Source organism: Protopterus annectens, chromosome 12.part0 (assembly GCF_019279795.1).
Source record: "Protopterus annectens isolate FY-2018-M chromosome 12.part0, PAN1.0, whole genome shotgun sequence".
NCBI classification, from domain to species: Eukaryota; Metazoa; Chordata; order Ceratodontiformes; family Protopteridae; genus Protopterus; species Protopterus annectens.
The window spans coordinates 363,982,112-364,008,755 of NC_056746.1; positions in this window are offsets into that span (position 1 = coordinate 363,982,112).

The window sequence follows — 26,644 nt, forward strand, 5'->3', positions numbered from 1 at the left end:
CTTAGTTAAATGCAAAAAAATATATTATTATACCATTCAGCAAAAATATGATCCCTACTGATTACCACATCAATGGCAACCCCCTAAGTATGCAACCTGTGGTGAGAGACCACATTCAACCATCATGTAGCGACAGTGGTCAGAAAACCTTTTTACTTGCATCCAGGAAAAAAGGAGGTCATTTCCTATCTGTGCTCCTCCCTCATTAGGCCAATAATTGAGTATAATGTCTTGTTTGGTATGTACCTCTCCAAACACCTGCACCAACTGTAAAGGCTACAGAAATGCCTCACAAAGAGAATCCATGGCCTCCAACAGCTGTCCTATGGGGACAAGCTCAAATCGCTATCACGCTATTTGGTATCATATAGATTGCTCAGAGGTGAGCTGTGTCTCACCTACAAGGCAATACTGGACCCTGCCCTACTAGAGATGCTCCATATTCGTAAGTCCAACTCCTCTCGCATTATTTGCTCAAAAGGCCTAAATCTAATATGCGACATCAACAAAACTTGCTGGAGAGACAGGTTTGTCTCCCAGGGTCCGTCCCATCTCTGGAATAGACTTCCTATACATGTCAAACAGAGTACTTCACTGACCCTCTTCAAGCACAGCCTTGATGAGTGGATGGGAAACCACAAATTTGTCCCAGGGTTCCACCTGTATCCTTCATTGACGGGGCGACAGGTGCTGACTGAGGTTCCTTTTTTGGGGATAAACTCTTGGCTGGGCTTGTAAGGGCCACAGGGCCATTAGCCTAGTAACCTCCTATGATTCTATGAAATAAATAAGCTGAAAGATGTGACAGATCTCTTACTGCAGTGTATATCCTGTACTTCTGTATACTTTTCAGCAGTCCAGAGTGAATGAATTTTGAATGATAGTTCTATAGGACAGGTAAAGGATGGGAAGGGTATTCTTTGGCTTACTCAAGGCATACTACTCTCTACTGTTCCTCAAAATATTTCCTTTAGTGTGTTTGTTCAGGTTTCTGAATGTGTCATGTGTTTCCAATGGATGATTACAAATATTATGAAAAACATAATGAAAACCATCCCACAACAATGATGTAAAGAGATAAAGTCCTGATTACAGCCTAGAGGACCCAAATCTGACAAAGAGCTCAGCCACTAAAAGAACACTCTTAGTGCCACGGTGAGCTCAAACATGAGAGAAATGGATTACAGGGTGCATGAGAGTCTGCAGTTGACCCAAACAATTTGCATATCACTTTATCTATAATCTTTACAATGAAGGGTGGAGATTGGCAATAGAGCCATACATCTATAGAAAGGTGCAGTTGTGAGTTATTTTTGCAGACTGATGTAATCAGGCATCCTTTAAAACAGATGGAAAAATGACACTTATCAGAAGTGACTGGTCATTTCTGAAAAAGAAGGGTTTTAGGACCTCTAAGCAGGGTATTAAAAGCCTAGCTGGCCCAGATACTAAGCCATAAGTAAACTGTATATAAACTTTGAAGTATCTGCACAAACTCTCCAAAATTAAGGGTTTCAAACTTGTCTCGGGTCCAGTCTTGTGTATCTCTATCATGGCAAAATGAAAGCTCAAACTTTGCTCTAAGGAGAGTCTCCCACCAAAAGAAATTCACATTTTATGTGAAGAATCAAGCTGCTGGTTCACAGTCATGTGTCATAAAGGCCATATAAATGATTAAACAATCTGGCAGCTATTCATTAGAGCTTAGCCAGTTAATTCCACACATCGCATTGAGTGAAGTTTGAAGTTGTATCATATATATCTCATGGCAAGAAGGGCTGAGCATACACCTACAGGGGTGAAATAATCCAGAGCTGTAGTCATTGATTTTTGTAGAAAACAGCTAAAAGTACCAGATCATCTTTCTGCAGTCTTTGAGGAGATGGTCAACAACAAGATACGGAATTATGTAGTAACAATAGATAAGGTTCTGTACTTCACCAGCTCAGCATCATGAAGAATAACACTGGATGGCTTGAGGTTGAATTAGAACAAACGATAGTCTGACCAGAGGCTTCTTCTTCCCTCAAGTTGAAATATCAATTGGCTATTCTTATGTGCAGCAGTGGTAATTACTTCAAAACATCCAAATCTTTTTTTATAAAAGACGCAAACCCTTTGCAACAGACACAGAATTATTGCTGACCCAAATAGCCATCCAGCAATATCCACTTAGTGTAAAAACACAAATTCATCCTGGAAACATTCCTCTGGAAATACTGAAGATGGTTATTTCTCACAGCACTATTATGATATTGGCATTTTTTTCACAATTAACCCTCACTTAAAGATCCACTCCACTACTATTTGAGAAGAGCTCTGTTGAAGATACCTGACTGAACAAAAGCCTTGTCATCAAATAAAAGCTTCCCAACATGTGCTTCTACACGCTACCAAATAACAGCTGACATGGTCTTGAGAAAGTATTGCTCTGCGTGCATCTTGTGAAAGTGGACTAAGCATGTCCTTCTAAGTGCTGTAAATGTCTGCTGGATAAATCCACTTTCTTTATCTTCTGGCCTTCTGCTGAAAGACCAAATCTTCATCCAGTTTTAACCTTAGCTATCCATCTCAGAGTGCTACAGACAAGCAAACAGACAACACAAGTCACACCCTACCATGTTTCTCCTTTGATATCTTTCTTAAATTGATGCAATCTGTTATCTCTGGCCATTCTCTGGTATATTGCATCTGTGCAATTTCTACACCTCCTACACTCTGAAAAGATAATATTAGACCATTTTTATATATGACGAGTTTCTGAAATCTCAGACTGTTGTATATTTTCTTATCCTTGGAAGACCTCAGGCAATAGTGCCAAGGGATTTTGTATTTATTTACTTATTCATTTGCTACACATTTTTAACAGATGATGTTAGTTCTGCATCCATGACATTCTAAACCACATTGCTTAAATTTCAAACTAATTTTACCCGCAACACCAGCAGACTCTTTTTTTATCAAAAAGATAGTTCATAGGTTCATAGGTTCATACTAGGCTATCTGCCCTAGGGCATTTATAAGCCTAGCCAGAGTATGTCTGGCTTTCGCCACCCATTTTAAATTAATTTTGCTATGCCCTTTTTCGAGGTTAATATACTGTGCCTCTGTCTAACAGTGACACAGAAGTGATACCCGGGGTAAACCTACGATCTCCCATCCACTCATCAAGATTCCTCTTGAAGAGAGTCAATGAGGGACTCTGCCTAACCTGGACTGGGATTTTATTCCAGAGTGAAGGGAGCCTCTGGGTTATGAATCTGTCCCTCCAGCATGTCCTATTTATTTCAGTGCTGAGGTTCAAGTCTCTTGAGCGTGTAGCTCGATGGGATTTGGATTTTTTGAGGTGCAGCATGTCCCTTAATTCCGGGTTGGACATGGCTTTATATGTCGGGCACAGGTCGCCTCTGAGCAGGCGGTATGCCACTGAGTAGAGCTGGAGTTTCTTTAACCGGGCAGCATATGGCATCTGTTTGAGCCCTTTGATCCTCTTGGTGAGGTACTTTTGGGGTCTTTCCAGTTGCTGCAGGTGTTTGGTAAGGTACATCCCAAAAGGGGCATTGTACTCGATTATGGGCCTGATGAGGGGATGAGTAAAGAGGCATGATGACCTCCCCTAATCTAGATGTGAATCCCTTCATGATTAGGTGGGCTATATAAAATGTTTTTCTAACCACTTTGGCCACGTGGTTGTCAAATGAGAGATTGCTATCAACTTGGGTCCCCAGGTCCCTAATTACTTCTTCTGTACTTAATGGATTGCCACCTATGTGGTAATTTGTGGGCACTTTGTTTTTGCCAAAGCGGATGACTATACACTTTTTGGCGTTTAGCTTGAGGCCATGGCTCTGGCACCAGTTGTCTGTTTCTATGAGGCCCTTTTGGAGGATGCTTGTGTCGGCTGGAGAGTTGATTATGGCACCCAGTTTGCAGTCATCTGTGAACTTGGTCAGCCACAGTCCTTCTGTGTTGGCCTGTACCTCCGAGAAATATATACCGAACAAGAGCGGTCCCAGGACTGAACCTTGTGGGATGCCACTTGTAACTGGTTTGGAGTCTGACATGGCTCCAGCAATTCTAACCATGTGGGTTCTGTCCTTGAGCCAGTTTCCAACCCATCTAGTGACATAGGGGTTTATATTTAAGCTGGTGAGCTTATCTATAATGCCCGAGTGGGGTATTGTATCGAAGGCTTTTGCGAGGTCCAGGTAGGCTGTGTGGACCACCTTCCCTTCATCAATGGCCTTGGTGACTGTTTCAAAGAAGTCAACCAGGTTTAAGTGGCAGGATCTGCCCTTAACAAAGCCGAACTGGGTAGGATCCAGTGTCTGTAGGTCCCCAATATCTTTATTTATGTGGTCCATGATGATCCTTTCCATAGCTTTGCAGACCAAGCTAGTCATGCTTATGGGACGACAGTTTCCAGGGTCCGTTGAGGCACCACCTTTGTGGAGAGGGACCACTGTTGCTGTACGCCACTCTTTGGGTACATATCCTGTAGTAAGGCTGAGATTGAACAATAGTTTTATGTTTGGGTTTAGCTCTTCTTGGAGTTCATGTAGGACGCAGCCCGGGACACCATTTGGTCCCATTGATGCTGTGTTTTTTGCTTTGGAGAGGGCGGCTCTTACCTGAGCATCTGAGATGTCAGGGGGCAACACTCTGCTGGGATAGATATTTGCCCTTTTGGTGGGGAGGTTTGCGCTGAACCTGTCAGCTAGGATGTTGGCAATGTCTGTGGGTTCGTGTATTTTTGTCATTTTGGACTAATTCTGAGCATATCTGGGAATTCCCACCCAGGTTCCTAACATAACTAAAGAAAGCCTTGTGATTATCCTTAGTGTCCTGTGCAATTTTTCTCTCGAAGCTGGCCTTAGACGATTTTATGAGTGCCCTTAGTTTTTGCTAATACTGATCAGAGATGCCTTCCCTTTTTGGGATTTTGCTCTATCATGTAGTAGCTTCCTCCTTCTATTGTATAGTTTGTTTATGGCTGGGGCCCACCAGACAAGACGTCTGCCTTTGGAGGATTGGGTCTTGGTTTTATTTGGGATTGCATGATCAATGCATTCCTGAAGGTGTTCATAGAATGCATTTATAAAGGATTCTGCAGTCTGGGCCATATTTTCCACAGGCCCGGGGGCTTTGAAGGATTCCACCTCGGTTTTGAGGAGTGTGAAATTTGCTTTAGAGAAGTTTTTCACTGTGGTTTTTTGGGCAGGCGGTGGGGTCGGGATGTGAATATCCAGTGAGATCAGTTTATGGTCTGATCTTAAAAGTGACGGATACACTTCTGGTCTGGAGCATAGAGTCCCCATGTTGGTGATGATCAGGTCCAGTATGTTTTCCCCTCTTGTGGGAGTGGTAACAAGTTGTTCCATAGCATTTGAGTTTATGAATTCTAGGAACCTTTGGGCTAGGGTGTTGGAGCTAGAGTAATGCTCCCAGTCCATGTTTGGGTAGTTGAAGTCACCCAATATAATGGTGTTTGGAGAGACCTTCATATTTTCCAGTGTTCTCAGGAAGGCCGAGTGGGGTTCATGGGTTTGGGAGGGTGGTCTGTAGCAGGCTATAAACTGGAAGGCAGTTTTACCCGCTGTTAGTTGCACATGGATAGTCTCTGATGCTTCGTGCTTTGCCACCAACTTGGAGGTGTGGGTATCTTTGACGAATATCGATACTCCTCCTCATTTTGTGGTTCGGTCCAAGTTTTGGGGCCGAAAAGCATGGTATGAGGTATAACCTGGTAGTGCTGGGGTGCTCTCGGGAGCCCTGAACCAGGTTTCTGTTACTGCACAGATATCGATGTTCTCCATGCTAAGGAGAGTTTCAAGTGCATGCATCTTGAGGTTTAGACTTCTGGCATTGAGTAGCATTACTCTTAGTTTCTCATCCCTTGTGATACCTATGGAGGTGGGTTTGTCTTTTGAGCCTTGCCTAAAAAAAACACTATGGGGTAGCAAGAGCCTTTGCCAATATCCAAAAGCCCAGGGGTGACAGGTGCAAGCTGTCCCTAGCAAAGCATTGTGGCTTGTCGAGCATATCATCCCAGGCTGACAGGCATTGGATCCCCTTTGAATGACACCAGTACTTAAGCCAATTGTTGAAATTGATCATCTTGTCTTCATATTGTGGCATCATTCTTGGTGAGGGTAAGATGCTACTCAAGGTCAGGGCCATATCGGCCTGGGCTACATGCTCAGAGAGCTCCTCTATGTCTCTTTACATGTAGTCCAGGGAGGTACGTCTCAGGTCATTCACACCAGCATGGACAATGACTGAGTCATATTTGTACTTGCCTTGGAGTGACCTGAGTGCTTGTGTTATGTGGCGGATCCTAGCGTCCAACAGGCTGCTCACAGTGACCTTCTCCTTGTTCAGCCTGGTGAGTGGGACGTCAGTGTGCCTGACCTATTACAAGTGTATCAGGTGTGTTGTTTAGCCTTAAGGGCTGTGACCGTTCGGCACACTGGCTTTGTGAGATATGTGCTGCATGTGTTTTGTTTTGGGGTAGCGGTTGCTTGGGTGTCTGCTTTGGAGGTCTCTGCTGCTTGGGCAGATCTTTATTTAGAGCCTCCGAATATGTTTTTGTGTGATTATGTGTTTGGTTTGCTGTCGTGGTAGGTCTATGTGAGACTGGAATTGTAGTGAGTGTGGTTTCCTTCTCCTCCTGACTGGTTATGCCAGTACTGAGTTGAGAGAGCTTAGCCTCCAGTTTGGCTATATGGTTGCATCTCTCACATGTGTTGGAATTTGTTGGGAGGAGGAGAGGGTTGTCTGTGTACATGAGGCAGTTGTAACATTGCCTCAAGATTCCCAGATTCACCAGCTGGACCGGAGAGGAGATTGACAACTGACCTTTGGACATGCTAGAATAATATTGGGAATTCCTTTATAATTGAAAACAAGGGCCAATGGGGAGTGAGGGTGTAGTGCTTTTAATTTTTAGTGCTGACTTATATAATTACTTTAGTGAGCAAGTGCCAGGTAACTTAAGTGCAATGTGTTACAGGTAACTTAAATGCAAAAACAACAAACAGTAACTTTCTTTCAAGTGAAACAAGGAAATAAGTACAGTAAGCAATGTAGATATCACTAGGGATCCACTGAAGCACTGAGAAGCCGCGTTTTAGGTGGAATTAGCGTTCCAGGGAAATAACAAGCAAACAAACAACAAGCATACAAACAAAGCTAGATTCAGCAGGCCTGGATCTAGTCTATGCTACAGCAAACAAGATGTACCAATTTCAGTAAGAAACAGTTCAAATATGCAGGCACTATAAACCCTTAACCAGAAATTCTCAGCTCAGAAGGGCAGAGTCCAGCCTCTCCTCCCACAAGAGTGCAGACCACAAACCTTCTTAATGTAAAATAACTGGCCTGAAGCACAAGTGCATAAACCAGAACTAATACACTTTAGGAATAACAGACACTGAGCTCTCAATCAGCAGTTCCCAACTTAGAAGGATGAAAGCTACCTGTCCTGCCACCACAGTGCATGCCACAAACCTTCCTAATGTAAAACAACTGGTCTGAAGCCCAAGTGCTTAATCCACAAGACTTAGAATGACAGCTACACTTTACACTTTAATCAAGTTACTACCAAGCAGTAATAAATACAATTGAATACTTTAAAGAATGCCTGGATTAGTGCTCAAGTTATACAAACAAAGCTAGATTCAGCAGGCCTGGATCTAGTCTATGCTACAGCAAACAAGGTGCACCAATTTCAGTAAGAAGCAGTTCAGATATGCATGCACTATAAGCCTTTAACCAGAAATTCCCAGCTCAGAAGGGCAGAGTCCAGCCTCTCCTCCCACAAGAGTGCAGACCACAAACCCTCTTAATGTAAAATAACTGGCCTGAAAGCCCAAGTGCTTAAACCAGAATTAACACACTTTTAGAATAACAGACACTGAGCCCTCAATCAGCAGTTCCCAACTTAGAAGGATGTAAGCTACCTGTTCTGCCACTACAGTGCAGACCACAAACCCTCTCAATGTAAAACAACTGCTCTGAAGCCCAAGTGTTGAAACTAAAAGGCTTAGAATGAGTTACACCAAACAGTAATAAATACAACTGAGTACTTTTAAGATGACGCAAAAGCAAAATAAAGTAGGAAAAAACACAAGTACAGTAAAAGCAGATGAATTTTTTTTTTTTCAGAAAAGTAGCTAAATCAGTAGTAAATACAATTCTCATGCAGTGCAAGCTGGCACACTTGAATATGTAGCAATATTAGTCCACGCACAGTTTGAAAAAATGTAATTAAATTAAAAAGGACTAAAAGCAAGTTCAGAAAGGGTTAATTAGGTAGAATGCGGTAAAGAGATCGGCCTGGGGGAGTGTCTTAGATCAAATCTACAGTGGGGCGGGCACTGCAAAAGCCACCAAATTTAAACTACAACCAAGAACTGGGAGGGGGGGGGACAGTTTCAACACAGATGTGAGGAATGTGCAAATTATAAAGCCAAATTATTCTGTATTATAGAGCTAAATTGTTTGCTTAGATATCTGTTGTGTATATATATATATATATATATATATATATATATATATATATATATATATATATATATATCTATGGAGAGAGAGAGAGAGAGAGAGAACAGTATATAAGCAAACAATTTAGCTCTATAATACAGAATAATACAGAAAAATATACTCAGATATTTGCAGATAGTTCTGTAAGGATGTCTCTCAAACTAGGGTTCCAGTTTGAATGCAGATTGTTAATTGTTGGCATTTTATCTTCCATGCTATTCTCATGAAGGATGACTAAAATAAGTAGAAACACTAGACCAAAGGCATCTGTAAACATTACAGATAGCAACAGATTGTACTGGCTAAAATTAGATACCACAAAAGAGTTCTTAGAAATTATATGATTAAGTCCATTTCTTATGAAAGCATACAAAGTCCCTCTTAGACCAACAGCTTCACTTTCATTTTAGTGACACTACATAAATAGAGCAAGTTAAACATTTCTTAATGTTTAAGAAGACAGAGGCAGAGACATTCAATTAATTCAAAGTTTCATTACCATAAATGGGATAACTTAATCTCTAATGCCTAATTAAGTAGCCTTTGGAACATATCTTTTATTGGCAGCTTATTCTCATCTCTTGTAACATATATTAACTAAGCTTTATTTTCCCAACACTTGAATATTCTTTTCCTGTTTTCTGACCTAATGCAAAAGGACAAACTCTGGTGTAACTGTTCAACAAGCATTAATTGAAAAACATAGTTGATAAGTTTCATCTCAACTTCAAAAGAAACTTCTTCACAATAAAAGTGTGAAACAAATACAAGGACTTAAATAGCTCTACAGGACACATGGCAATATGGCATCATCACAACAAAAAAAAAACAACACATTCAATTTAAATTAATGAAAATAGAAATACAGTTCTTACCTAACACAGAGTAATTTCAACAACCTTTTAATTCTGATACTGACATTTAAATCTGAATGACAATTAGCATTTAAGGGTAATTGCCAGTTTAATTCTTTGATTTCTAACATACTTTCAAATTACTACCCCTTGGATTAAAATCAATACTGTAAATAACAGCAAAAATAAACGTTTTAAACTACTGTAACGGGTGATGTGTTTATGTAATACATTAATGTTGCTTTTAGTAGTATATATGTGCTCATAGATTCTTTTCCTTAATTTCTAGATGGTCTTGTCAACATGAAAAGAATCACATACAGAGCAAACAGGGATGTAACCCACCTATGTGCTGTAAATGATTCTTGTGGCCTTTCAAACAGTAATGTAAACCACCCGCATGCTCTGGATGATTCTTGTAGCTCTTGAAACACAGTCAGAAGTGGTAAGTGGATTCAGCAATGCATGAGATAAATACTACAGAACGCAGTCTTAACTCTTAAATATCACTAAACATTTTCCTTTTGGGCCCCCTGGCAGGCAGCTCTGGCCCAATTTATTAGCCCACTACTCTTTTTCTGGGGCACTTAAAAGCAGCAGTGGCTGTTGTTGTTTAGATATTTCTAGTTGAGTAAAATAACTTTAGGGTAAAATATTACAAGCCATACAACACAGCAATAGTAAATGCAGTGCTGTATATCATAATACAAACAGATTGTCCTACTGATCCTGGGGCTTCTGATAGATATTGGCAATATATGTAATTTCTAAAAATGCCATCAGTTTCTCTAGTGCTGTGTACATTCACACTGTTTAGTATAATAATACATACTGCCCAATCTATGGCAGCAATATTAATAAAGGTACTAAGTAGAACTAGCCTGATGGAGTCCACCAGCTTAAGAAAAGTAAATATTTTCGTATCAAGGTGTCAGCGACATATTGTCACAATGGCACAGAACAGGCAGGAGCCAAATGCTGAACACAATACAGAAAGCAGCAGCTACTTAAACCAATCTTAGAAACACCAATTCTGTCATGCTGAGGGATGAAGGCCTTAATGTGACCCAAATGACTCAGCGTAGATTGGTCAACAGGGTGCTAGAGAAGCTGGCAAAGGGAAGGGTTAAACCAAGTAGCCATCACTGGTTTACCCACCCTGAGAGGAGGGTGGCAGTGTGTCCTTCTCTATGACTGATAACCAGTAAGTACTCCAGCAGGCAGACGATGGGCACAGATGTGAGTGATCACGTATGTGTATGTTTCATAGCAGCCATATTTTGATTCATGTATGAGTCTCCAGAGAAGTACGGTTGTGGTGCCACATGGACACTAGCCTTTTATTTGCTTGCTTGTTTGGTGTTCTAATCCTCAGTGTTACTTGATAGCATATCACCTCTGTGGCTGTCTAAATGACAGCTTTTTCAGTAAGCTCTCATCCCTGCCAGAAGTCAAGAAGTGTTCACTGCAGTGATGAATCAAACTGGGTTCAAGACCAACAGGATGGAAATGATGGTAGGCATGGGGTATGGAACTTACAAAAGGTTTACCATTTAAGCCATGCCTATAACCTACTACATGGTATAACAGACTGATACAGCTGCATTATTTTTCTCTTGCTAGACACAAAGGCATAGGTAAGGAGGCGCAAAAGAAGCAGGCACCCTGGGTGAAAATGTTAAAGGGTACAATTGGTCTTCAGTGCATTGTGAGTTGATACTGCATTTGCAGTCAGAACTGAAGTGCTGTAGCACTCCATGTCTGCAGTTCATTAGAAACGAATGCTGGTATTGCATTTGCAGTCAGAACTGAAGCACTGTAGCAATCCGTGTGTGGTATAAACTGTAACACTGCTTGCTACTATAGTTTAAAAGAAGAGAAGAGCTTTTTTATTTTTGGTCAGGGCCACATGAGCAGTGCACGGTACCATGCATAATAGAAAGCAGTTGCACTTCAGGCTAGAAGCACTATAAAGCTGCATCACAGTCTCACATGCATGTGAATGCTGATTAGACTAGACTTGGCTCAAAGGGCTGCAGCACTACCGTTTCATTTCACTCTGAATTAATGTGTTTGTAAATAATGGAATATAATGAGCAAACTACTGTTCATGTGTCTAAATATCAGAAGAATAACTAATAAAACCCACAACCTAAACGCCAACATAGATTTATAGTCTCCTGATATTCTCATCCTGACTGAAACCTGGCTCAAACCTCACATCATAAGTGAAGAAATGCTCCCAACAGGTTATAAGATTCTTTGAATAGATAGACTATCTAAGAAAGCAGGTAGTGTGGCTCTAATGTTTAAACACCACCTCAACATCCAGATCCTAAACACATCTGCCCCCCACATTGAAAATGAAGACATCCTATATGCCAACCTCAAACTAAACCCAAATAAAACAATCAACATTATAGGATGCTACTTCCCACCTGGCCAAAACATCCCACCCCTGGAAAACCTCCTGAACTGGGCTAACCATTCTCTACCCCAGGAAACCATAATCCTAGGTGATTTTAATATCAACTGGCTATCTTGTAGTAACAATCACCCAGCCCACCGCCTAAACCTTCATGGTTTCTCCCAACTATACAGTCACCTACCCAGATAAATAAAAACTCTAACAAACATACTACTCTCGACTGGATATTAGTCAATAAAGACCCTCACTCATACTTAGCTGGCTGTCTACCAGACAGCCTCAGTGACCACACTCCAACATTCCTTCTGAGACACCACTTAAATTGTGCTAAACCCATCATCTATAGGCAAATCTGAAATAGGGTAAATTTTAACCCACTCTCCTTTATCACATCCCTTCAAAAATGTGATTGGACACCACTAAAGTATCTCAATCTGGATGAAGCTGTCCACTTCTTCAATAGCACCTTCCTAAACATCCTAAACACACATGCCCCCACAAGAAAAGCCAGAGTCAAAACACAGTACTCACCTTGACTACAAAAACGCACCAGGGCACTAAGATAAGGCCTCGGAGCACTGGCGCTTAACAAAAAAATCCTCTTTTAGACAGTCATTCCTAGAGTTGCACAACAAGGTCAAAAAGCAAATAAAATAAGATAAAACCTAATATTATCAGTCTGCCCTAAACTCCTCCCATCACAACCCTAAGCAGTTTAGGTCCACAATAAACTCCATTCTCCACCCAGGTAAAGTAGGCACCTCCCCACCTACCACTGCCCCTTCCTCCAGCAGTATTGCTGACTCATTCAATAAACACTTTACTGAAACCATGCTGTCTTTGACTAAACAACACAACCCTCTACCCACCCTCCCTACAGCAAAACCAAATACTCTGCCTACAGTCTTTTCTTTTTCATTGGTACCTACCTCCTATATAAAAAAATGTCTATTGAAACTTAAGCCTATAAAACTTGCAGCTGACAATCTCCCCTCTGAATACCTAAAAATAGCAGCAGAAGCCCTAGCATATCCAGTCTCTATCTTAATTAATCGGTCCTTATCAGAAAGCTATGTGCCCACACTGTGGACAACATACTACATCATTCCCCTCCATAAAGGTGGTTCCTCCACTGAACTTTCCAGTTACCGTCCCACAGCCATCCTTTCTCCACTTTCCAAGATACTTGAGAAATGCATCCATTCTCAAGTCTTAGACTACCTTAGCTAATAACCTCCTCTCCAGCACCCAGCATGGCTTCAGGCCATACCACAGCACTATTACCACCTTGCTCTCTTTCACAAATGCTATCCTTCATCATAATAATAATGGCCTGGTCTCCTCTGCTATATTTCTGGATCTTTCAAAGATTTTTGGCATGGTCTCACACAAACTACTAATCTCTGTTCTCACTAACCTATCCTTTTCCCAATCAGCTACTGATTGGTTTCACAGCTATCTAACTGGCCGCCAACAATCAGTTGTCTGGCATAATGACCTATCTCCTCAACTTCCTTGGTCCCCTACTATTCTCACTCTTCACCAATGATCTATTCATAGCCACCAAGCATGTTTCTCTTATACAGTATGCAGATGACAACACCCTCATCTGCTCAGCCCCAACTATACCTGAACTTCAGAAGATCACACAGGAAGCCTTTTCATCTGTAGAAAGCTGGCTATCTAATGTCCAGTTATTAATCAACCTGAGCAAGACTAAACTCCTTATCTTCCAACCCACTAAATCTAACCCAGTTATCCCCCACTTTAATATTGTAGCCAAAGTCAATACCGTCATCTTCCCAACAGAACACACCAAACTACTTGGTGTTGAGATTGATAACAATCTCAGATTTGACACTCACATTTCTTTTACTATAAAAAAGATTCACAAAAAACTAGGTGAATTGTACAGAAACAAACACTTCCTCACCAAGACAGCCAGAATTTCTGCTGCCAGTTCCCACCTAATCTTCTCTTTACTCTATGCCTCTCCTATACGTACCTATCTTAGACAAGCACCAAACAAGCTCAAGGCTTGCTACAATAAAATTGCTAAGTTTGCCACTGGTGCATCTTATCATAGCCACCACTGTATCTCACTTAGAAAACATGACTGGCTTTAAATCCCTCAACGTCTTCACCTGAATCAACCCTCTCTCACCCACAAGTTAGTACACCATCTTCTTAAAGTCCCATCCCTTCAAAACCTTCTCCCGCCCTACTGCTCCACTAGACGACTACGCTCCAGCACCAAAAATCTACCTCTAGTGACCAAACCCAAGAACTCAACAGGAGAAGCACTATTCTCCTGCATCATATCCAGATTATAGAACAATCCCCCCCTATAACCACACTACCTTCTTGCAATCACTTCAAGATTGCACTAAAAACTCACTTAAAAAGTGTCTGGTTATGCCCATGCACCAGTCCTGACTAGTAATCCTCCTTTTTACCTCCCCTTCCTCTCCCTTAGCCACCGTGCCTCACACCATTTGATCATTGCATTCCTTCCTCTGCAGGCTCTGGCTCACCCTTTACTCTCCCCTTCCCTCCTCACTCAATCTCTCAGACTTGTTATAACATGCTTAACTACCTCACTTCATCTCAACTCCAAATACATATCCAACTGACTTACACCACCTAGCTTCCTCTCACTACAATGTATACTACTCACTCATACCCTTTCTTACTCCTCTATCTTCCCCTTCCATCCCATTGGCCCTTATAGCTTGTTCTACCTTCATGTGGAGCATCTGCTTTATATATGTTTGTGTTTAATGCAATATGTCTATATAAGATTTAGGTATATGAGTTTAGAACAGTATCCATTTGAGCTTAGTACTATCTGTATATACAACCTACCTTTATTCCTAGCCTCTAACTAGATATTGGTATATCTGTTCATTACTATGTTTCATACTGTATGTATATCTAATGTTTGCTGCAGTACATATTATTTGCTATAGTATGTATATGTAATTGTTCTTCATGTACTCTGCCGCTCATTTACTGTTCTGTGGAGCTTTTCTCCACGGTCCACTGCTAAAAAAGGACTTGTGTCCAGTTGGAATTTCCCGGTAAACAAATGTAAATAAATAAATAAATACATAAATATCCAATAAATTCTATTAATGTTATAATTTATAAAACAAACAAAATATTAAAAGGTGAGAAGTTAAACTGAGACCCCCACCTGCTTGAGTTGGCGTTAGCTCAGGTGAATGTAAAAAATCCCACTGCACCTATTGAAAAGAGAAGGAGACATTCCCTGATGCCATGGCCTAATTTCCCCTAGTAGTGAAAATAACCACCTTGGGTGTCCCCTGAAAAGAGGCCACTAGCTTAGTCGGACTAATCCAGTCAACAAAGGATAAATAAACCGATAAATTAAGTACATTAAAAATGAAACTATAAAACACACACAAACTATGAATTAATATAAAAATGAATTATTATAAAATGCTAACTAAATGTTGGATAAGAATCCATTTTAGTATATTTTAAATTGTTCCAATACTATTCTCCATTATTATAAATAAACTGACTTAACCTCCTCTATTAAGCTAATGACACGGTTATCTATAGATCCAGCCTTTCTCGTGACATCATACAAAATTAACTTCAAGCTGACCTTCTACAACTAAACAATTGGCTTTTGTTCTAAAACAACTCCATCTCAACTCTAAAAAAACAAATCCATGCTGTTTGACCCAAAGAAAAGGCTCACTAAAACCACTAGCCCTCTCTATATCAAAGACCTAGACAACAACCTAATCAAATCCACCACATCATTTAGATACTTTGGCATTTGGCTTGTCCAAGCTTTCAGCTTCCAAGATCACATTGAGAAAGTCAGATCCAAAGTCAACTACCACCTGTTTTTGGTCTAAAAGATATCTCATTTCCTCTCACAGCCTGCTAGAGCAGCCTCACACAAAGATGTCCTACTTGCACAACTAGAATAGAGATTATCCCTGTCCATCATTGCCTTAAAAAACTACCACCTTACAATCTCTTTGTAATAAAGTCTGCCATTTCATCATCCATTCCTCTAGGTGTGAATAGAGAGATGACAAATTCAGCAAACAAAGGAGAACAGTATTGCTGGAACTGAATTCATCTTCAGATCTTGGTGAGTACCTTCATGAGGTGGACCCTGATTTAGAAAATCTCAACAAGACAACACTGATATATAGGCTGCATTTTATATAGCAGAAGTGGGTTAAAAATAAAAAGAAAGCTGGGTGTACAAGTCCCAAGATAAACAAGTACGCAATTGTGGTAGGTGCACTGTTGCCAGGAGTGGAAAAAATGACAGTGTAGAATCCGCAACACATGGAAACATTCCTACAATGGGGTTAGGCTAGGCACATGGGGAAGATGCCCCCCCCAGTTGTAGCAGGGAGTAGCAGTCCACAAAACCCGCACAAAACTGACATGCCAAAAAGGAGCAATAAAGATGATAGAGTGGACTGCTGAGGATAAGACAGAGATTATCTATTGTTACTACTATGCAAGAAGCTCAGAATTTCCAGATAGAAGGTATTTATTTATTTATTTATTTGATATGTGTTTACTGGGATAGTCCGACTGGGTCACCTGGACCCATTTTCAGCGAAGGCCTGGGGAGAAACCTTCCACATACAGAAGTATACAAAAACATTATAACATATATCACAATTACAATATATACCACACATCATGACATTTAAGACATTATAAGGCATATTCATGACATAAGAGTCTATACAAAACATTAAAGAAATATACTATACATAGAGTTATTTGTAGAAATATAAAACATACTCATGGTATTAAAACTGATTACTATAAACATCTAGTAAGGTCATGAAAGAGTTAATCTGACAAAAGACATGGATTAAGAGAGAAATTATAGGAAAGAAAAATACCTGCACAAGAAAAAGCATCAAAAGCTTTAAATACAAATCTGTGCTCATTAATACAACAGAAAAGCTTAAAACAGATGAAGAAACCTTGAGCCATTTGGAAAAAAAAAGTGACTGAGGATGTGTGAAAATATAAAGAACAAAATCTAGAGATTTTGAAAGGTATTAAAAAGGAACATGGACATGGAAAAGAAAGGGAAATCTGATATGGTGCAATGTTTATGCAAAAGAGAAAGCCAAACACAAGAAATCAAAAAAGCAGCTCCAAAGATATTTGAAGAGAAATATAGGCAAAAGCACCCAGATACAGAAAATTTCACAATACAAAAAAATGAGTTCACGGGGGGGGGTTAGTGGCCAGGATGGTGAACTGGTAGCAGCATTTTTCAAGAGCTCTCTAACCTGGACTATATTTCTGACAGGAAATTCTATTACAAAATACTTTTTTTGGACTTTTTCATTAATACTTCACTTCTAAACAACTGGGAAATCATTCAACAACCTTTTAAAAAGATTCTAACGAAAATTCCTGTCATATTCAACTTTAAAAGAGTCTTCACTCACTTTATCAGCATGAGTCACAACAAAACTTCACTTCAAGATTCTACTCTCAAAAAGGAATTGCAGTCACTTTTAACAAACTTGCATTATCTTTCCTTGAAAATAGATAAAATGGACAACAAATTAGACTCATTCAAAGACAAATGTTCACAACAGCTTGATCAGCTACAAGAAATTGTTTTACAACATAAAATTCGAATTTCACAGATGGAACAATCCTTAAATGACATGGAAAAAAGACTGAGGAAAAACACCACCACTCAGAATTATTACTAAAACAGGACAACTACCTATTAGACAAACTGGATGACCTGGAAAGTAGATCCAGAAGGGATAATCTTCAACTATATGGGCTCCTGGAAAAACAGAAGGTGATAACATCATTAATTTTCTTACTACATAGATACCAACCATACTTAAACTACCACAATCTGTCTCCTACAGCATAGAATGAGCCCACAGATCTCTAACAAATACAGAATCATCTACTTCAACAAAACCTAAACCAAGGTCCATCATAATGAAAATGTTTTCCAGTCAGGACAAAGAATTAATCTTAAGAACAGCGTGGTCAAATTCCCCGATAAATTATCAAGGATCACTTATCATATTTGATAATGACTATTCTTCAAAAGTAGTAACAAAAAGAAGAGAATATTACCCCATCATAAAAGCTCTGAAGAAAAAGTAACTGAAGACACACTTATTGTTTCCAACCAGATTGAAAATTTTTCTTTCCGAAGGTATGAAAATCTTTGACTCACTGGATACAACAACAAACTACTTACTTAACAACAACATAATTGATCAAGATGAAGTTATAGACTGCATAAATAGCACAACCAAGAGAAATGCAGATAGAAATGAATGGAAAGTAGTTGAGCAAAAGAAGAAAAATTAAAAGACAAATAAACAAATAATAATTTGTTACTTTTCTTTTTATCACAATACAGCTGCAAAGTTCATATATCTATAACTCAATGAAGAGGAAAAGAAGGGGAAAAGTAAAAGAGAAAAGAAATAAAAAATTTAAAAGAATATTTCAATATAAAGTCATCAACTAATAACAGGTACACTTTTTACTTTATTGTTCTATATCATTTTTATTTGTATATCTGTTATAAATAACTACAAAATGTATACAGCCTCAAACAATTTATTAAAATGTACATCATAAGAATATTTAGTACTATAAATAAGGACATTATTTCTCCACATACTACCTGCTATTAATATGAAAATCTAACAAAAGTTTAACTATATACCTAGATTTGAACCAATAATCTATCCACAAGAATTAATATATTAATTTAAGGTACATTTAACCACTATAATTATCAGAAAAGAAGGAAAAAAAGAAAAAAGAAACACACATAATCTTTAAATACTTTTACCATCATAGATTATTAAAGCATGATTACATAGTCCTTTATTACATTTTCATCTTAAAAGATATTTGTTAAATGTAAACACACAGTTGAATGGATGTGAAAATGGAATATAATGTTTGAAACTGTATAACTGTATATCCTTGCACTGCATACAAACTCAGAATGATATGCATCAAAATATCTAAATAATTGTCCTTAAGTAATAAATACTAATAGAAAAGCCCAAATGTATTTACTTAGAAAATATTTGGTTACCTTGGATATATTCACAATGTTTTTATTTAATAACAAGGGACTTGACAGATCTGAGTATTACTGTAATGAAATTGTAGAAGTTTTGACTGAATATGGTTATAAATGCATTTTTGCATAGGATTCATTTTCGAGCATTGAAAAGCTATTGTACTGCTGTATTTTTGAATTCACGCTATCAACATGCATGAGACATACATAGATGGTCTCCGTTTTAAATGTTATCACTAGTTTTTGTTCCTGCCAGCTTTGCGAGATGAGTATAACACTTTAAAAGCTTTTGTTCACAAGAACAACTCTATGTGAACTTGCTGGCCATCTTGGACCTAAAATAAATGGTTAACTAATTGATGATGTCATATTACACGTTGAGAAGCGACTAAGACCCTTTGCGTGCATTGCAGGCACTCACTCATATAAACTTTTAAACACAAGCGACAAAGGGAAAATAATATTTATTAAGAAATCATTAACTGCAGAAAATAAGAAATGCTTCCTGAAAGAAGCTACAATATTACATTGCCACATACTACACATTTTAAGGTTATAAACTCATTCAACAATTTATTTTACATTTTTAGTAGCTGAGGCAGTTTAACATACTTGTAATGAGTTGCTTACTTAAGTGTCTTAAAGTAAAATTTATTAAAGAGAACATGATCCTTTATGTGTTAATACATATACATTATTTAAATATAACTGAAAACATATCTCATAACCAAGTGCAATAGAGAAATTGTAGAGAATCAAAAAAATTACTATTATAAAGATGTTTGAGATGCTATGTTATTGAAGGCATATCTGGAAAGCATTTTAGATTCTGAATGTATTTACAAAGATTATAGAACTTCACTGAGGACAGCTGCTGTGGTGTAGCGGTTAGCATTGCCACCTCACAGCAAGACGTTCTTCGGTTTGATTCTCTGCTGGGTTGCTTTCTGTGCAGAGTCTGCATGCCCTCCCTGTGGTCACGTGGGTTTCCTCCAGGTGCTCCGGTTTCCTCCCACATCCCAAAGACATGCTGTAGGTGGATTGGACACTCTAAATTGGCCCTAGGTGTGAGTGCATGCATGTGTGTGCCTTACATGGAAGGTTGAGTGCTGGGCTGTCAACTCAACACCATAAAACTCCACTGCCAATCATGAGCAGACAGGTGTTAACCCCTAACCGGGAAAAGCCGAAAGAAGAAGAAGAATAGAGCTTCACTGACTTTAATATTAGTGTTAAGCTTGATTTTTTTACTTGTTAAAGTACTCTAATTGAAGAAGTATAACAGAAATAAATTCTGTTAAAAAGGTGAAATTGTATATTAACAAAGGGCATAGTATGCGTTTACATGATATTCAAACCTACAACACTACACAATATAAAAATGTAACTAACAGGAGTGTACCTAGTATGTCTAGTATGAGTATATTAAAAGACATTTTATTCTCTTTAAAAGTTTTAAATTTTTCCTGGTGAACTAAAGCAGCATAAGTAGAGACTGTATGTAGAGTAACATATCCAGCCAAGCTTTAATATTAATATTTAGCATGATTAAGAGGAATTAGATATTGAACAGTATATATTAACAACATTTTCAAATATTAGATTACCAAAGTGAAAATAATATGAAGAATGATTAAAATGTAAATAACAGGTTATATATTGTCTATGATACATATAATTTCAAAGAAAGCACAGATCTGAAGGGGAGGAAAGAATGTGATCTATTAAATAGTGCAAAAATCAAGATCTAGTAGATCACTTTTAAATAATACTAGTTGAAGTTTTTTATACATCAACCCTTTCAGTATAATTTTATAAATCATACCTATATTTAATGCATAGTTAATCTTAAAGTTAAATGTTTGCTGCTTTATAAGTACTTTGCTGAAATCAATTAAGAAATAGAAATCTATTTCATATAGACCCTTAAGGTCTCATCTGTTGTTCAGAACTTTTACAAACTATAATAATTATTAAACAGGTTAAAAATATATACCGATTAATTAGATTATATGTGTATGTATATTAACCTGTAACATGCAAAAATCTTTATTTTAACAGTTTAATGAAAATATATTGAAATTGGTGTTCATAATATAACAACTTGTGCATATTTGATATGAAATTAGTAAGACACTCATCACTACCTTCTTATATCATATCTAATAACTTTAGATTGAATACCCAACTAATTATTCCTAATTTACATAGTTAACATGACCTGTTCCTAAAATCATCACACATTTACTTATTATTATAAGCTGAAATTATAATTTCTCACCATACAATTTATAAACACAATAATAGGCTAGGTTGAGAGTCTCACTCATTATAGGATAGTTAGGATTAGACAGGCTGTCTGTGTGACATTTTTACCCAGATAGGAGGATTTAGTCCTCATAGAAATAGGTGTAAATAGTATTATTCATAGTTGTAGTTTCACAAACATGTTAAATTTGGTTTTTAAGGTGTCTTACACAAAAGGAAACATATTGCATACATATCTAAAGCCTTTTCTCCATAATACATATGTCATTAAACATATTAACTACATATCTTACTACAAATTGTTACAGCTAAATAAAATATGAAGTGTCTCTCCATTAATGTTAATGGTTTTAATAATAACAACAAAAGCTGAAGCTTATTCAAATACTTGACCTTACATAAACCCTTATTGGTATTTCTTCAAGAAATACATCTCATTAATGATGATATAAATAAATTAAATTTCAATAATTATACAGTATTAACAACCCCTGCAGTGGTGGTGCTGCTGTAGCATTGTTGCCTCGTAGCAAGACGTTGTCCCGTTAGAGTCTCAGCTAGAGCGTCTTCTGTGTGGTGGCATACGTGAATGGGGCATGCCTTCATTGAAGGTTGTGCATCAGGGCTGGTAACCCAGTACGTAAAAATCCACTACCAATCATTAGCGGACCGGAGTTCCGCTGTGGCGACCCCTAACCGGGAAAAGCCAAAAGATATTAACAACCTCACAATTTAAAGAAAAGAAAAGAGGAGTATCCATATTAATTAGAAATTCTATTCTATCTCCCAAGATAATATCAACATATTAAGATTCTACAGGACTGTTTTGTTTAGTAACTCTTGAAATCAATAAGAAAATTTACACCTTGGTCAATATATATTGGATACCAGGGGTTGGCATTAAAACAGTTAACACTCACTTAGAAGATATTATACACCATACAAAAGGCAGTTTAATAATAGCTGGAGACTTCAACTGTATTACAGATTATAAAGATTCTGATTTGCATTGTAATCAAAAGAAATCTCTTGCATCCAGAGCTCTAACAAAATATATTGATTACAATAATAATTAAAGATATTAACAATTTTGCTGACAATAATTCATTATTTTTTACCTTTTATTCACATCAACATAAATCTCACTCACGTATTGACAGAGTTTATGTATCAATTGATTTAATAACTAAATTAAACACAGTTAAAGTTTTAGCCTGTCCTCTATTGGATCATAACACAATACTATTTTAAATAGATACTGAACCTTTCTTCTCTCTACCTATTACTAGAATACCCTCATACTTAAGTCTAGATTAATTTAAAGAATTCTATACAAATGAAATAAGGTATTTCTTGGATATAAATAATACTGAAGATATTTCTGAAATATACATATTGGACTCATTACAATAATTTATGTATGGTAAAACACAATCATGGTATATTAAGAAAAAGACATGGAATAAAGAAATAGTAGATCTGCAAACTAAACTAGATAACCTCAAATTAGAAATGCAGAAAAGAAATTCTAACCTAATCCCAGAGTTAGCACAAACCAATAACAAATATTCGTAAATATTACATCACAAAACTGTGATAAATCTTGAGAAAATGAAATTAAATTCTTATTCTATGAACTCCCTTAACCAACGACAACTAGCAAATAGGACAAAAGAAATATTAAATCTAGACAAATAAAAGGGATTTACAACTCACAAAGAAATAGGGTAGTAATTAGCAAAATCATACCTATTAAATTAACCCAACACCAAACTGACATAATTAATAAACCAATAACAATGACAGAATTAAAGTCACAAATCTCCAAAGTTAAAGTGAATAAGGCTCCTGGACCAGATAACATATTACCAGAAATGTTCAAACTATTGCCAGGACAGTCATTATCTTAACTCTTAAAAGTGTATAATATATCTAAAGAAGAGCTATTCACACCCCCTTCATGGAAATATTCACTAATTTCTCCAATAGTAAAACCCGGTAAAGATGACAAGTACTGTTCCTCATACAGACCTATATCATTACTTAACATAGATTATAAAATGTTTATGGCAATTTCTGAAAATAGAATCAAACATTTTCTCTCCATATTAATACACAAAAATCAGACAGGCTTTATAAAAGCAAGAAATACTTATGATAACATTCAAAGAATCATAATACTAATAGATTATGCTAAACATAATAACAAAGATTTAACCTTAGTTTCCTTAGACATCAACAGTGCTTTTGATACAGTAAATTGGAGATATTTAAATTTAGTTTTAGAAGAATATAAATTTCCCAAACCATTTATAAACTTAATTATGACCCTATACAACAATGTTTTACCATATGTTAAATGAGGATTTTATAGATCAGGTCCTATCTCAATTAAAAAAGAACCAAACAAGGCTGTCCGTTGTCACCTTTATTATTTGCTTTATTGATTGAGCCTTTTGCAAACAATATTAGATCACAAGATAATATACAAGGTATAGAAATAACCAAAAATTTAAACTTAAAACTCCAACTGTTTGCAGATGATATCCTCTTAACTCTGTCCTGTGCAAACCATTGTATACAAACATTATTTAAAACCATGACTAATTTCCAGAAAGTCTCAGGGCTATGGTTTAACGAAGAAAAAACAACTGTATTATGTCTAAGTTCCAAAATAGATATCAACTTAAATAAAAAACTCTCAAAATACCTTGTTACTGAAGGTAAACTTCAATATTTAGGAGTTTATTTAACACATGACTTAAATGACACTATTGTATTTAACTATACCACTGTAATAAATAATATAGAGACAATGATTACAAATTGGAACACATATCTATTTACAATGGAGGACAGGCTGTATTTGATTAACTCAATTATTTTCCCCAAATTACTATATCTCATCCAAGTATTTTCTCTATCACCACCTAAATGTATAATGTAAAAATATAATAATATAATATTAAAATTCCTATGGCATTAACTTAAACCTCGAATAGCTCTAAACAATCACTTACCAAACTGGGAGGATGGATGAATTAATCTTCTAGACATGGAACTTTATGCTCTATCTGCTGTAGTTAAATATTATATTACAGCTTAACCCTTCATACTCTTTTACATGGAAATTACTGCATGAACAAATTTGCTTAGCAATTATGCAAAGTCATATTCAAGAACATTTATTCATTGTATCAAATATCTTCTACTGGATTTTAAAATCATAAATTTTGGAAAACAAAAATAATAAAAGATCATCTTATGTAAGTTATACATTAACTACATTTAAAAAACCTGTAAACTCAGATTCCAGCATCAAATCCTGGATATTTTTATTGTTTCCAATACAGCACAGTTCTAAACATTTTGAAACATTTCAATTTAATAAAATGGAAACATTGAAGAAAGCAGAATTAATATACTGGCATCAATTATTGGACAAAGGCAAGATACCATCCATAACCTATCTTATGGATAAATATAATTTAACCAATGACATATAGCTAATCATTGAGACAATCTCTATTAAATAAAAGAGAGGCAATGCAATTTCTGTTAGACACGAAATACCCAAATTCACTGGTTATATAACAATTATCATAAACCAACCTTTCAAAGGAAATGGATACTTGTCTAGTATTTACAAATTAAATAAATGAAAGTATATCACAAGGACACTTATTGGAACTATTATACAGAGGTTAACAAACATCCATCGTAAGATGATGAGAAAAAACTTTTTTTAAGGTCCTCAAAACATACTACATTGTCACTACATTAGCATTTGTTCTTATGGAGATTCCACATAAATTAGCTTTAATGATTGATAAACAAGATAGTTGTTGGAGATGTAAAAGGAAATTAAAAGCAAATTGGAAACATGTATTCTATGGCTGTATAAAGTTAGAAAACTACTGAAACAATATAAACTCTTTATTTCACACTATATTTAATGACAACTTTAAATTAACTAAAACACTGGTTTTATTCAACTCACCTATACCTAACTGTATTACAAGAAATAGACTATTATTTCTATGGACTCTAATGTCTATAGCCAGAAAGGTAATTGCCATTAACTGGAAAAAAACATACTTCTCCTACATTTAAGGAATTTAAAAATCTTACCATGACTGTTGGCCAAATGGACATGAAGACTATAAAAAAAGAACTAACAGAATTACATCATACCTAAATACTTGGATAATACTAAAGGAAACCCTGGAGGAAATGGATAACATCTGTAATTGATCTGAAATGATTTATATTACATGCAATAATTTCTTTCAACATGATTAGACACCTTTGTAAACAGTTATGTTTTATGGTTGTTATATTATCATTGTTTTAATTCTCTTCTATTTCAAAGTATCTGTAATATTTATGTATGAGGATTTATATATTGTAATAACTATGTTATCTTAAAAACTGTAACTTATTCTGGAAAACAATAAAAAATATAATAGAAAACATGAGACCATAAATGGGGAATGTAGAACAGAAAATTAATAAAGTAGAAGTTAAACAAATAGAAGATGAAGATATGGAATATCTGCAAACACATCTCAACCTGGAAACATCAAAAATCTGAACAAAGGCCTATAAAAAATAGGTACAACTGGCCAAAAATCTGGATGCTGATTAACATGAAATTTGCATACATCATTATTATGTATCCCTTCCCGCTCTGATGGAATTGTGGGATACCAGCACTGGAACATGAATTGAAGAATAGACAAAATATTAAACACCACAAAATATAGCCATAACAACAAGTGCTTTATTTATATTAAAATTTGAACTTGTATAAAACTTTGAACTTGTATAAAACTAAAAATGCAATTTTCTTTTATAAAATCAAATTAACTGCTACACCAATATTAAATAAAATATAACCAGAACAATATCGCTTTATTTATATTAACATACAGCATGTGATTAACTTTAAACCAATGAAATTGAAAAAAGTAATAATGGCTCATCTTCTTTTTTCCTTATCTTTCATCGCTGTATGACCTTACCCTTCCATGTTGTATATACTTGTCCTTCAGTACTGTACACACTAACCATTCATTACTGCAAGCACGTACCCTTCTGTGCTGTATTCCCTTACCCTTTTGTGTAGTACACACTTATCCTCCATTGCTGTATGATATTGCCCTGTCATAATGTTATGATGAATGATGCAGCATAAAACAGTTTCAGCAAAATAGTTTTGAGAGCATTTCAACTCCGTTTTTAAGCAGGAGGACAGATAACTTAATTCTCTGACAATGTGAAGAACATTCCCCTAATGTTACACTTATGCCATTTAAGTAAGAGGACTGCAATCCACATCTTGAAGACCTGAGTTGCATTTAAACCACAAGCAATTTACAAAGCCTCCGAGCCTCTTAAGACTCAGATGCCTGTTTTTTGACTTTGCAATTTGAATGGGAGGAA